Source organism: Ambystoma mexicanum, chromosome 4p, assembly GCF_040938575.1.
Source record: "Ambystoma mexicanum isolate Mex_15411 chromosome 4p, UKY_AmexF1_1, whole genome shotgun sequence".
Lineage (NCBI taxonomy): Eukaryota > Metazoa > Chordata > Amphibia > Caudata > Ambystomatidae > Ambystoma > Ambystoma mexicanum.
Window position 1 is genome coordinate 201,181,588 of NC_090927.1, and position 13,893 is coordinate 201,195,480.

At 48.3% G+C, this 13,893-nt stretch overlaps 1 protein-coding gene across 2 annotated transcripts in view; it reads left to right on the forward strand.

Moving 5' to 3' along the window:
* The window catches only part of EXTL3 (exostosin like glycosyltransferase 3), a 450,609-nt gene that overhangs the window by 250,931 nt on the left and 185,785 nt on the right, over window positions 1-13,893 (forward strand). The window lies entirely within an intron of this gene.

Below are 13,893 nucleotides of genomic sequence, written 5' to 3' on the forward strand. Positions count from 1 at the left end.
GGAAAATGTGCTCAATGTACTGCACTTCTTTGCCACTGGTTCATTTCAGCGGACAAGTGCCATAGTGGGGGGTGTGTCACAGGCCACGCAGTCGCGCTGCCTACACCAGGTGTTGGCCATCATGACTGCACGCTCCTCAGTCTGCAGGCACATATACATGCCCAGAACACCTGCAGAAAGGCAGGCTGCCGTCCAGGACTCTTACGGGGTGGCACACTTCCCCAAAGTGCTAGGTGCCATTGATTGCACCCAAGTGGCTCTACGTCCACCCAGGGCAACTGAGCACATTTATAGAAACTGCAAGCACTGGCATTCCATCAACGTGCAGGTAGCATGTGATGCCAAGGGAATAGTCACCTCAGTATATGCCAACTATCCAGGGTCCACCCATGATAGTTTCATTTTCAGAATGCCACCCCTAAACCGGGACCTAGAAGCTGGGCAGCATGGCAATACATGGCTGCTTGGTGAGTATAAATGCCTCTGCACATGCATGTCAGATACTGAGTAATGTCACAACCCCACTAATGATACCCATCATCGCCTCCCCAGGAACAGTGCCTACCCTCTGAGCACCCACATGATGACCACAATTTGGAACCCCACCACACCACCTGAGGTAAGATACAACACAGCCCATATTGCAACCCGGGGCATAGTGGAGCGCACATTCAGAGTGCTCAAGTCACGCTTTCGCTCCCTTGACCGCTCCGGTGGGCAGCTGCTATACGCGCCCCCAGTAGTGTGCAGGATCATAGTGGCAGCATGTGTCCTGCACAACGTGCAACCCGCCAGGGCCTGCGGGTGGACATGGTGGTGCCCACACATCCCCAACCACATGCACGGCCGCTGCGCATGGGAGGTGAAAGGGCACGTGGTGAGGCAGCCCGTACACAGCTGGTGGCTAATTACTTCACCTAAAATCCTACCCCTGTGGAGTGCACACAGCCATGGCACATACCAGCTGACAATCAGTGATGATGACATAAGGGACAGTCACCTGTCACAACCACACCAGCCTGAGATTGGTCACCTGGAAGTGTTACATTTTGTGCATCCCTACCTACTTAAATACAACCAATGCTGTGTGACAAAAAGACACACATTCATGCTGCATGAATGACTACCCCCTTGTCACCCAACCCCTCCCCATCTCAGCTACCCAACACACCATGGCATGTCATGTAATGTGAAAGCAACAAAATGAATGCACAACACATGACACAAGTGTCACAAAGTGCACTGTTCCAAATGTAAACAGGCCACAGACAAAATGCTCCCAGTAATCAATAAGAAACAGCACACATGAACAAATACTTGCCAGCAACACAGAACAGCAACACAGGATGAAACAGTGTCAAAATACGACAGTACAAAATCAAAGTAGTGCAAGTCTCACAACCTGACTAAGCCAGAACATCGACCCCTTCCAACTGCAGAGTGTTGCTGTCAGGCAAATGTGTCAGTGTACTGCATACAACATGAACTGCATCTGCAAAGGTGACGGCCTTGTGAATACATGAAGAAGGTACATGTGAATAAGGAGAAAGACATGGATGTACAAGCACATATCAATACACCATGCAGTGTTCAATCCAACAACAATCCCCACTAGGGATGTACACACAGTTTTGACTACAGACTGCCCACACAGCTCATGGGAGCCCAATGTCACTGTGTAAGCTACTGTCACTTGGTCACACCCTTTGCAAGCCCATGGAAAGGGGAAGCAGGAGGGGTGTGTGCCTGTGTGTGTCAGGAACCCAAGCATCTAACCCAAAGACAGGACAAGCCTGCATGTTGAGAAAAAAAAAAATACCTCCATGGGCTCATGGCCTGCACGGCTACGCTATTGTGGGAGAACTGCTGTCGCGCTCTTCAACCTCTGCTGCTACATCAGGAGGTGGCCGTGCTATGGGAGGCAGCCCACGCAAAGCCCTGGTATGGTCCTCCATGGCAGCAAACATGCAGGTGTGGAAGTTTTCATTCTGGAGGATGATGGTGCGGACATCCCCATGCAGAACCTCACGGGTAGCCCGCATTTCTACCTGCATGGCCTTGCGTGATGCCCGGATCTCCGCACGGGTTGCCTGGAGCTCTGCTGAGAGTGAATGTGTGAGCTGCTCCAGCTGCTGTTCTGACCTAAAATTTCGGGAAGCCTCAAGTTCACCCAGAGTCTCCCTGAGGAAATGGGAGTTCTAACCTCAGGGCTTCCCTGTGGCCCTGTGACTCTACAGATATGGCTTCGCGCAGAGTCTCCAGTGCCGCCCGTTGGTCCCTGTTGGAGGCCAACATGTCTTCCCTGTGTGATTGGCAAATGGAGTCTGTTGCCTGCTGTTGGAGCTCCATCTGCCTTTCAGGGGGGAGAATGGAAGTGGCCACCCTAACCATTGCCTGAACCATCATTTCAACCGATGCTCCCTATTGTGCTGCTATACTGTACATGGGGTTTTCCCATACAGTACTGCCTGGTGGCGCATGGCCACCGCGTTTGCTGGCACCACACCTGTTTGGGGCAAGGCAATCTGCACCTTGCTGTGCTGGCACTGCCTGAGGCTGCAGGACTGGCCGAGGAACAGGATCAGATGTTGTGGAGTGTGACCCTGCATCCGTTACCACCAAAGGCGGAGTTACCAACACTAACCTCCCCATAGAGGGGTCTACCCCTGGTGCAGGTGGGTTGGACAGAACAGCATCCCTCCCAGTAACTCACCTGCGACGGCACATATGTCTCACTGTCCGATTCAGCACCTGAATCATAGAGGTCTGCGGAGGTGCACCCAGAGACACCCGTGGACAGTATGGTCTGCAGGAGGATTGGGTTTTCACCCACCACCACCCCACGTCCTCCACCTGTGCCCGGTTGTGGCTGAGATTCCTCCTGGGTCTGCACCATCTCCTCCACCGCGTCATCACCTGCATAAACATGAAAGACAACAAATGGAAACAGGCATGAGCACCATAGCACACACATAGACCTGACAAGCCAGAGATCCAGTACATGAATTACACATGTCCCACATGACTATAACCCTGGCATGCATGCACTGTCAATGAGTTGGAAAGGGAGGCAAAAAGCAGACACTGAGGACTCCAAGATGGAAAAACAACACATTTGCTGCATGCTGGATAGCACTGCCATCACACATTAGCCTGTGAGTGGCATGTCCAATACACATACATGACGCATGCCAGCACACAGATGGCACGTAGCATAGCCATGGTACATTTGACAAGTACAGCCCTATGTTAGTGAATGAGTACTGTCATCCATCCATGTGTGATGGACATGATGAGATCAAAAATGCAAAATAGTGTGACAAAATATGCATGTTCCACACACTGCAACACATCCAGTGTACAATTATACAGTGATGGCAGTCAGATGGACACATCAATGGTTGGTCACTTCAACATGACAGGAAACGGTCATGTTCCACATTCAAACAGGCCCCAAAATTAATGTGAGCAGGCCCTTACTCAATCAGCCTGAATGGACAAATCATTCCCATAACAAGGTATTAAATGTGGGCGATTGTGGGCTGTTATCTATGACAGATGCATGTCACATATGTGGCATTAGGCCAGAAAAATGTGTTGCAAAAATGGGAGGATTGAAACAATCCGGCTGAATGAACACTGAAAATTCTGAACAATGTTGTTGCAAGATGACAGTTCAAGGGCAACTGCAGTAATGTGGTGCTAATTGGCTACTGTGATCAGAAGGGATACTGTCATACCCAAATCCAAGGCCGGTGAATGGTTTGGAGGAAGCACATGGGTGACCCATACCACTCAGGAGTACACACCCTCACCTGGCACTCAATCGGAACACATCACCCAAGCAACATGCACATGGATTACACACACATGCTTGGGCACTCACCGGACAATGCTTTGTAATCTGGTAGGTCTCCCACGCCTTGGTTCTGTTCCTCTGTGACAAAGGTTCCAGCAACAGACTCATGTTCAGTGAGTTGATCGTCCTCTGGTGGAGACGCACCACCATTCATCACAGTAGAGGCATGATTGAAAGCCAGCTTGTTCTTTGCTCTGCGTTTCAGGTCATTCCACCGCATGTAGCAATCATCAGCTGTGCGCCTCACAAATCCAAGGGCACTAATGTGGTCCGCAATGGTCTACCAGTGGGCCCTACGTTGAGCAGGCGTAGTCTTGCAGCATGCAGTCACCACCATTTCGCGGCTATGTGCCAACACATAGGCTACAAATGCATCAAGTTCAGCATCATTGAATCTAGGCTTCCTTGACGTGCCGGAGTGTGTAGTCATGTCTGGGGTCTCAGCCTGTAGTGCAAGAGCACCCTTCTTCTTGGAAGGTGGTGCGGATCCTGAGTGGCTTACGCCGCTCTGGTCAGTAGGGGTAGAAGTGCAGGTGGACTGGGTACTTGAAGTTTGCGAATGCACAATGACCTAAGGTCTTGGTGCAGGCATTGGCTGCAGGGTGATGTTAGCAGGGCCAACGTCGGTGTGATGGACCTGGACCGACACTGTCCCGGTTGGGAGACTCGGAGCTAGGGTGGATTGAGCTGCAGCTGCCCCTGCAGCCTCCTCACCCTGGCTACTTGGGGCAGCAGATGACATTGCTGCCCCAGATCCACGTGGCCTGGTGACAGCAACTTTCACCGCCACACGTGGCTTAGACTTGGTGACCTGGAAGTCAGCCTGGGAGTCATCCTGTGCCGGTTCAGTTGACAAAATGGGCCAGTCCAACAAGGGCTGAGCTCGGATGGTGTCAGCTACAATTCTCACAACCATGGGGGTGGGGGTATAGGTGGCACTGATTGGTCCTCCACACACTGGGCTCTAGGGGCACCCTGCAAATCCTGGCCACGTCTCCTACCGTGCCCACCACACCCACTTCTTTGAGCTCGGCCACCTTTGCCTCCCTTACTGCTTGGTCGCCTCCCAACCATGGCACTGATGTTGTTGTGACCCCTGGGGGAAGATGACGGGTCACGCAACGTACAGGCACCCCAAATACAAAAGTACACGTGCACGCAACCCCTGGTAGACCACGTGCATGGAAAATTGAACCCGCACTACGCTGTGGCACCCAGAAACACAAAAATAAGTGTGCGCGTGTTACACGCAGCCTACAATGACCTCTGAAGGGGTACGCGACACACGGGGGCAACCACACAAATATGTGCGCGACTCACCGTCTGCCTTGAAAAAGAATGTGAAAAAGACACATGTGTGCACGTTGGCAACACCCCCGCCAAAAGAAGAAAAGAAAGCAGTCTGAGGAAACGGGGAGTACGAAATGGAAACGTTGTGAAGTAATCTCGTGTAAACCGACAAGAAGTAGAAGAATCACCTGCTCGCTCTCCACAAAAAAGCAGGTACAAGGAAATGGCGTCCTACACGTATCTTTTAAGCCTGCCCACACGTGCAACGTCAGACGCGTGTACGCGCTAAGGCCCTTTCCTCTAATAGCACGCTGACATGCATTATTCTCACCTGCTTATTCACAATGTACCCGTGTTGTGGGAAACGCCCGCGCGTAACGTCACAAACGCGTTTACGCGCTAAGGGCCTTTCCTCGTATTTCACGCTGACGTGCAATTTTTTCACGTGCCAAATCACTCCGTATCAAGCTGGCCACGCGAAAAAACACAAAGACCACGCTCCTGCCCAAAAGGCCATTTTCCTGCCCCCAAGAGCCCCGAGCACGCTCCCACCTGCCATCTGCTGCTGCCTGCTGCCCACGTGCCCTGCTATTTGGTGCCTGCACGTTAGCCATCTGCAGGGGTCCAGTTGCTGTGTCCACCCCTGCTGGAATAGAAGACTCCCGACTGGGATACCATCGCTCCACAGCCCAACCCCAGGACCCAGTTGCCCACCCACGCCTGAGAGGCAGAGGGCCACCAGCTTCAATGAGAAGGAAGTTGGTGTCCTGGTGGAGCATGTCCTGGGGCATTATGATGCCCTCTTCACACCATTGCATGCCGACAAGGAAGGACGGAGTAGGATCTGGATGGACATCTTGGGTGCCATCAACGCGGAGGGGGTGGCACCCCGAGACCTGAGACACGTCCAGAAGCGCTGGGAGGACTACAAGTCCAGGACCCTCAGGAAGGCCCGGCGCCACTTAGAGGCAGAGGATGCAGCAGGGCGCCGGGCAAACTTACCAACCAGCAGATGAGGGTCCTGGAGCGCATTCGCCCAGTGCTTCACCACCAGATCCTCAGGATGCAGGCCCGTCTGGAGTCGGGCGGCAAGTGGCAATGCATTGCTGTGTGAAATGGGGCATGTTTCAGTGTGCTGGTAGTCAGCTACTTGCCTGTATGTGTAACATAGGCCATGTATGGATGTGTGTGAGCCGGGACGACATGGTAGTGCATGTGAGACCAGTAATGCGTAACCCACATGGATGTGCATGTGTTCCAATGAGACATGGGGAGCTGCATGGGGAATGCACACATGAATGCATGCCAGTCCCTGTTCTTGGACATGGGTGGTGGGTGAGAGATGGGTGCTGCTCTCATGTACATGTATGGTGTGCATGTCTGTGTGTCTGAGAAGCGTGTGTGTGACTTTGAAACGACATGGATGCATGACACATGTCCGTGACGATGTGTAGATTCACTCGTGCAGTCTGGTCGCGGTTGTATCCACTGTGTCTGTGGTGTACGAGCCATGATGCATGACCCTCCAGTGATGTGTGTGCATGGGGTCAGTATGAGCCATGATGCATGTGAGTTTGAAGTCAACATTTATGTCCATGGAGGGCTTTGTACATGGATGCTGATGTTGATTGCATGTGTCTTGCCTGTTTCTGCATGTGTGTTGCGTCCTTGACCCATGTGTTCTGGAGGGACAGGATGGAAGTGACGTTTGACAGTGCCACTCATGTGTTATTGCTTCCTGTCTGGGGGACTATTGTACAGTGCCCTGATGCTTGTGTTCTGTCTCTACGCAGCATATTATGTGTATATTTTCTTTTGGTGGACAGAGTTTGGACCATTTTTCTTTAGGATTTATTGGGATTGGATCTACATTTCATTTTTCATATTTTTTTACATGAATTTCATTTCATGTTTTTATTATTTTTTTGGCTTTCATTTCATTACATTGATTTTGTTCATAATACATTTTGAGATTTTAATTCCATGTGTGGGATTTGCTCATTGGGTTCATGCATGTCAAAATGTGATTTTACACGATCTTTGGCAAACAGTGTGTGTGTGACGGACATGTGTTGATGTACATGGTTGACTTTTGATTTGTGTCCTGACATAGGCATGTCGGTGTAGGGTGGATTGGTGAAATAATTGCATGTCAAGACTGGGGTGGCGTGCTGTGGTATGTTGGTGCACATGAGGCCCATGATTGTGCAGCTTCCTTTCGTGTTGCAGGGGGACATGAGTCGGGGCCTGCTGGCAGGTGCCCCTCAATGCTGGGTGGATGGTGGTGCTGGGGGACATGAGTCAGTGCTCACTTGTGCGTGGTGACGTGGGCTGGCTGGGGGGCTTCGCCAGGGTGGATGGGCTGCCTGTGGGGCATGGCCAGGGGTGCAGTGTGTACCCCCTGTGTTGGGGACTACCTGCAGGCCCTGGGGATGGGGAGAGGGCACACCTGGGAGGACACACACTGCCAATTAGTTGGGGCACCCCCGTAATACACATACCCCGCTTGCACAGGGCCAATCGCGTGTGTAACTTCCCACACACCCCCGAAATACATGTACCCCGCTCGCACAGGGCCAATCGCGTGTAACACTTCCCGCGCAGCGGTTTACGTGTATTCGGAGGGGTGCGCAGGGATTTTTACAGACGTTTTTGTGGTTGGAGGGCTGTATGCTGGTCCACTGGCCTGTGTGAAATGTACAGGATTTGTGCGCTGTTCATGGCGCACAGGGAGGGGTTGGGGCGTAACTGGAGCAGCTGCAGGGTCGCTGCGCTAGCTACTCTGTGCCACGGCTGGTTATGGATGTTGAAATCCATGAATACGCTGTGCGCGGAAATGGATTTTGGCACACGTGGCTGGCGCAGACTGCCGCACGCGCTCACTGTGCGCCAGCCGCGTGCGCCACTTGTGCGCTGAATTCTATGAATTACCCCCTTATCCAATAATGCCGAGGGGTGGTCTCCCACAATTACAGAAACGGTACACAGGCGATGGTATTCCAAGATATGGCACACTTTGTTTTGATCTGCCCTGTTACCAACGTGAGCGGATGAAATTGTTAAGATGCTTTTTTAGTAACAGAATAGAAGCCATGTCTTTTTTTCAATCGACTCTGATGGCCCATCGTTTTTATATAATGTAGCTGAATATAAAAAATAGCCCTAAAGTTAGGGATTGTAATGCTCTGGAAAGTCTTGGATTTCACATGTTTCTAACAAGCTTGGCTCAGTCGATGTCTTATTATTTAAGAAATCACGATGGTAATATTGAGCATATTTTAGATGCTCATTTGTATTAGTTTGCACATTTAATACTGATTTTATATGGCCTTTTATGCTATTGTATTCTTGTGAAAGTTATTGTTAATGGATCAAACCAAATAAACAAGGGACTGTTTTTGAATAAAACCTATAGCCTCTTTTTACTCCAGTGTGTGTGTGGTCTGCAGTAGTCTGTGTATGAATGGGGTACACGGAGTGGCTCGTGTGTGGGTCAGCCTTCTATGTGCATTGAAATGTTTAAAACGAGGATGGGGTTTACTTGCCCGCAGGGCCATGGCAAAAGGCAGGAGGCGAGCTACATGAATCTGCTAATTTCCTATTTAATGTACAGCATATCATTGTAATTTGGTTATTTATACATGCTTAATACCCAGAGGTTTCTAAGCGTGGACCCGGGGATCGAACTTGTGTTGCTCCGCCTCGTCTTGCTTCCTCGGCGAGCACGTTGCCCCCGAGCTATCCTCCCGAGATGGCTCAGAGACTTTGTGGGTGCTCTACCCCCTCAACCAATGCTTAAAGGAGTACATTCTGCATCGAGGTCGGTCAGTTGGCAGCCTTGGCATGAACTAGCAACAACGCTGCTTCCAGGGGGACAGCCAGAAGTACAGTGAAGCTTGAAAAAATTGCTGACCGGCTTGAAAAACAGTTGCAATGTCACATTCATTAACCCTTTGTCAAGTTTGATAACATAGCACAGCTCCTGGAACAAATTCTGCTGACTCAATTCATAGATCGAAGAGAGTGCGGGGACTCTGAACAGCAACAAAAAGGCTCACAAGTTCATAACAAAAACGACTTGGTTGCTTTTCATCACTCTGAAGGCATGCCTCTCTATCCCTGTTCCTTAATTTCTAACGGTCTCAAATATGAACATATTAGTGGGGCGACACCCCAATTGGCCCACGGGAAGTGGCATCCACCAAAGCCAAACATAATTTAGAGAATGAAAAGGCATGCAAAGCAGAGCTAAAGTCGAGGGTACACGCAGGTGGACGGAGTCCACCCACTTTTTTCAGACTCCGTCCCCCCAAGCTAAAATGCAAAACATTGAAAGTCTTCCTTGAATTTATTAATCAATGCGGAACTCGGGGATAGCACCACAGTCGGCAGGTTTGCAGGAAGGACACTTCACCACTGCACTATATAACCTGATGAAAGTTAACAAACAACTAAAGGTGAAATGTCTCATTTCGGTACTGCATGTTCAAGGGAAAACATTTGTATTGGTTCTGAGAGTTTAAAACATGCACACCTTTGAACGTTTTCAAAAACACTATTAGAAGAAAATATCCTTTGTTGGTTTTGTGTGTGTGTTGATTTTATGAAAGGCAAATGCCATTCGTCCTGTGCAATTTGGGTGGTTATGCAAAACCAATTTCATGAAATGTGCATATTTCACCTTGACATGGTCATTTCTGACGATGTCACACCCCTTTGCGTTTGTTGAGTCCTCCCACTTGTATTTTTAGGACTTGACCCCTGATGCAAAGAGAGAAGCTGAACCAATCAATGTGATTGGTTAAGGTATATTCAGATGAGCTAGATACTTGTTTGCATAGATAGGACCTTTGCAGTTGCTGGATATTATGAGACACCCTGAAAGCGAAAGGTTGTGTGTTTTCTTTCCAGGTTAGCCAGAAGACACTGTTGTGGGGTAAAATATAGCCCTTGAATGACCAGGCCAGAGGGATTGGTGGAGTCCCATTGAAGTTTAAAGCCAGCACAGAGATGGTGCTGTCAGACATGAGGCCTATTGAACTAAAGACCGGCCTAAATCTCAAATGAAGGAGAAGTGTGCTTGGAAGTTTAAAAGTGCAAAGATGTGCGCAATGCATTTCAGCAAGAAAAGAGAAAGACATGTGGCTGAAAAGGTTGTTTTACTAAATCCATGGAAAGCTATACTTTTTAAAGAGACAGATAGTGTGTACATTATCTTCAATGTAATACCAAATTGTGAACCAGAAATCTCAAGTGAAACCAAGCTTATTGCATTTATAAGAAATAAAAGAACTTCCTTTTTCCTCATCCCAATGACAGTATGCAAAGGGAGGGCCCACTTGGTTTCAAGGTGACAATGGTGTTCTCATATAACGGCCCTGCGTATGGACAATCCAGAAGTGATACTCATGTCTTTGGCGACTCTCAGATTAAAGGGAAGACATTACACATGAAAATAAGGCCCGGATGCCTTTTAAAATGCTTCATGTAAAATGTAGTGTGTCCGAGTTTAAAAGCCATTTCTTGCAGAATTGTACATGCAGCTGGGCATTTCTACTGAAATGACACTTTAACCTCAAAGACCTTTCCTCTGCTTGTCCCAGAGAGGAAGGTCTGGTTGTTAACAATCAGTCTGGTCCATTGCTTAAAAATACAAAGAAATACACTGCCATTGATGGAAACCACAGTGGAAATAGATAAAGCCTTGCCTTTTTTCAGCAGAAGTGACCTTGAGGTCACAACTCCATTAAAATGTGCATTACAGCTTTAGCCAGGACCATTGGGAGGCCAAGGAGGGATAGGCTAAGATGAACATGAGCCAGCATCTGGCTGGTCACATGTTTAAGGATAAATGAAACTTAGAGCAACAAAGGTGGGGTCTAGAGTGAGCGAGGCCTGTGAAGCTGGGGTTCGATTAATGGAAAAATACATTTTATTGCATAAAAAGGGAAGTGTATATGCCACAATGCTCATTCCAGACATGTATTAAAGGTGACAGTAATCCTCTTTGACCCATGGCAAAACGATCTTTGTGTGATAAACACAACTGAAGTTAAGGAAAATTTGATTTGGGCCTTCCCATGATTCTGAGAGATTTGAAAGTTGGTGTAAGGGTGAAGGACAAAATACGCATTGGGAACTATGAAGCGTCATATTTTTCAGTGCTGCTGCTCCTGAGTAAATGAAGAAAAACTGTATCCCTGCACAGGAAGGGCGTGCCGACTTCAGATTAGCATCATCTGATTTGACTTCAAATGTAGTTCTTAAAAATATATCCATACATGTAAAGATTTGAAAAATCAGGGTACTTGCCATGTTGATAGATTTTCAGAGTTTAAACATGCAAAACTCGCATGTCAGTTTGGGATGACAAAGCTTTCTCCTCCCCAGCTTTCCTAACTCGCACCCCTAAACTCCTTGTCCTATTAGCACACATGTGGGAGGAGGGTAGAGAGAACCAACCAATCCCTTCCGTGGGAATCATGACCCATCGTGATGTCATTTGCAATATAAGTAAACCAGTTTGCATCAGAACTGGCTGTTTTCACTTTATTCCGGGAGCTAACCTGCTGCTGAACTCTTGCGAGAAACACCCAAGCAGAGAGGCCCCAAATCTTGCATTGGTGACCGGTACCAGGAGACATAGAAGCTGGCGGGGACCCCTTGGAGGAGCCAGAGGGGACTATCCTTGACTGGCACACTTGCTGTCCCAGAGGTGCCCTGTTGTTCCCTGATGCCCTTTACAAGGCCTCTCCTGTAAGTAAAACTATCCCAAAGCCCGATACTGTGTAGGCCCTGCATTTTTCTCAAGTATTGTTCTAGTTATTTCCCCATAGCAAAATACCCCATTTGTCTGTGTAGATCCCTAGCATATTTAATTTAAAGTAAATCAATGAATTCCCCAATAGAAATCACGGGATGTGTTTTGTTAGCATAGGAAACTAACAAGCTCCTCCCAGTGTGTTTTCAGTCAGTATAGACATAATGATTTGATTGACTATTTGTAAGAAAACCCCTGACCTCGGTACAGTAAGGTGGGTCCTGATTGTTAAAGGATATTTGTACCGCGCACTATCACCACCGGAGTGGTCCCCAGGCACTCTGGCGGCTCTGTAAAAGGGAAAAGGGGGGCGAGTTAGTGGGAATAAGCTGGAAAAGTGCAAGAGAGCAGTGATGTGCTGTTGGCGGCCTCAGCCCGGTGGGTCCGTTGGCTGGGTTTTGGGGTGTTTTACTGTTGGTAGTCGTCGTGTACTGTTGTGCAAGTCCAAAAGAATCCCCAAAACCCTGTTTCCAGGTGAGTGTGCAGGGTGCAAAATGAAATTTCCCATTGATCCCCTACATGAAGTGTGAAGCCCTGTATTTCCTTTGCATGTGCTCTGGGGAAAAAACAAAATTGCCCCTTTGTTCCCATTCTGCTCTGACCCAAACCACAAAGCCCTGGCTGTTCTTTTTAGGTGTAGCCAAACAGATTTTCCCATTGTTTTTCTTTTCCTCATATTGCCTCTGTAGCAATAAGTGCAAAACGATTTTTCCCCTTGAATCTCTGTTCCAAAGAGTGCATTTTTCTATCAGAACCCAAAACGATGTTTCCCATTGTGTCCCACTCTCTGCCACTTGCCTTCAATTCAGAGGGGTCAAGGCTAATTGATGTCTGGAGGATGGGGGTTGCTGGGAGAAAACGTATTCTAACCAAATCAGCGATCACTGTGTGCCTTGAATTTTTATTCTGTATTGGTGAGTGATTTGAAAAGAAAAGCTGTGGGAAATTGTGACTGCATATCTTAGTATTATCTCGGTGTTGGTGTCATTGCGGAAGCCACTTTTGTTATTGTGTTGCCACAGCATTAGTGGTTGATGTTAGTCGGTTTGTCATATTTGGTTTAAATAAATTAATAAATCTATATTCTTACTACACACCGGCCTGGATCCTAGTCCATTGTGGCACCGGATATTTGTTGGGATTGGGTGCGGGACAGGCTGGAGGCCTTACCAAATTGAACCTGAACAAAAAAAGAGCACTTTGTTGTGCGCCACCTTGATTGGGTGGGGAAAGGAACTCTGAGTTGAGTGTGACCACGTAATAAACCACAACACTGTCGCTCTGGTCTCATTGGTGTTAAGTGTCCCTTTTGTAGCGCTGCAGAATGTTGTGTATTAATGTACACAATTATAATTAGCCAGTATGTCATTAAATAATAACTCTGAGGCTGGCTCTATGTCTGTATTCTTTTATTCTCCTTTTCCTTTCATAACTGCCAACTGTCCTCTCTTCCCCGCCCCTTCCATCAGCCCTGTTCCATTCTTTTTCTGAGGCCTCACTCGGCCGCATTCCATATTCTACTCAGCGACCTCCCACCCCCTTACTTATCATATAAATTGACACTATATATTTGTTCAGCAAGTTCATATATCCTTTGAGGGCGACCAGTTGCCCTATGAGTTTCTTCGCTATGCGAACAGGGTGGAGGATATTCAGGTGACAAGACAATGGGTTCTTCATTTCCCTCTTCAGCATGGGATTCTTCCTCTGAATCATCCTGAAACATCCCACGAAAGAACAAATCATTCCTAGTTATTTCACCATCCTCCCCTATATACGTAATCATGGGCCCTTAGACCGATGTGACTACCGGGGGCTCTTGCTTGTATCTGGTGTCCATCTTCTTATGTTGCCTCTGTTGAAATAGTACAGTCTCAGCAACTGGTATTTGGTGTTCTTCAGCTCTCCTCTTGCGATCCGTCCT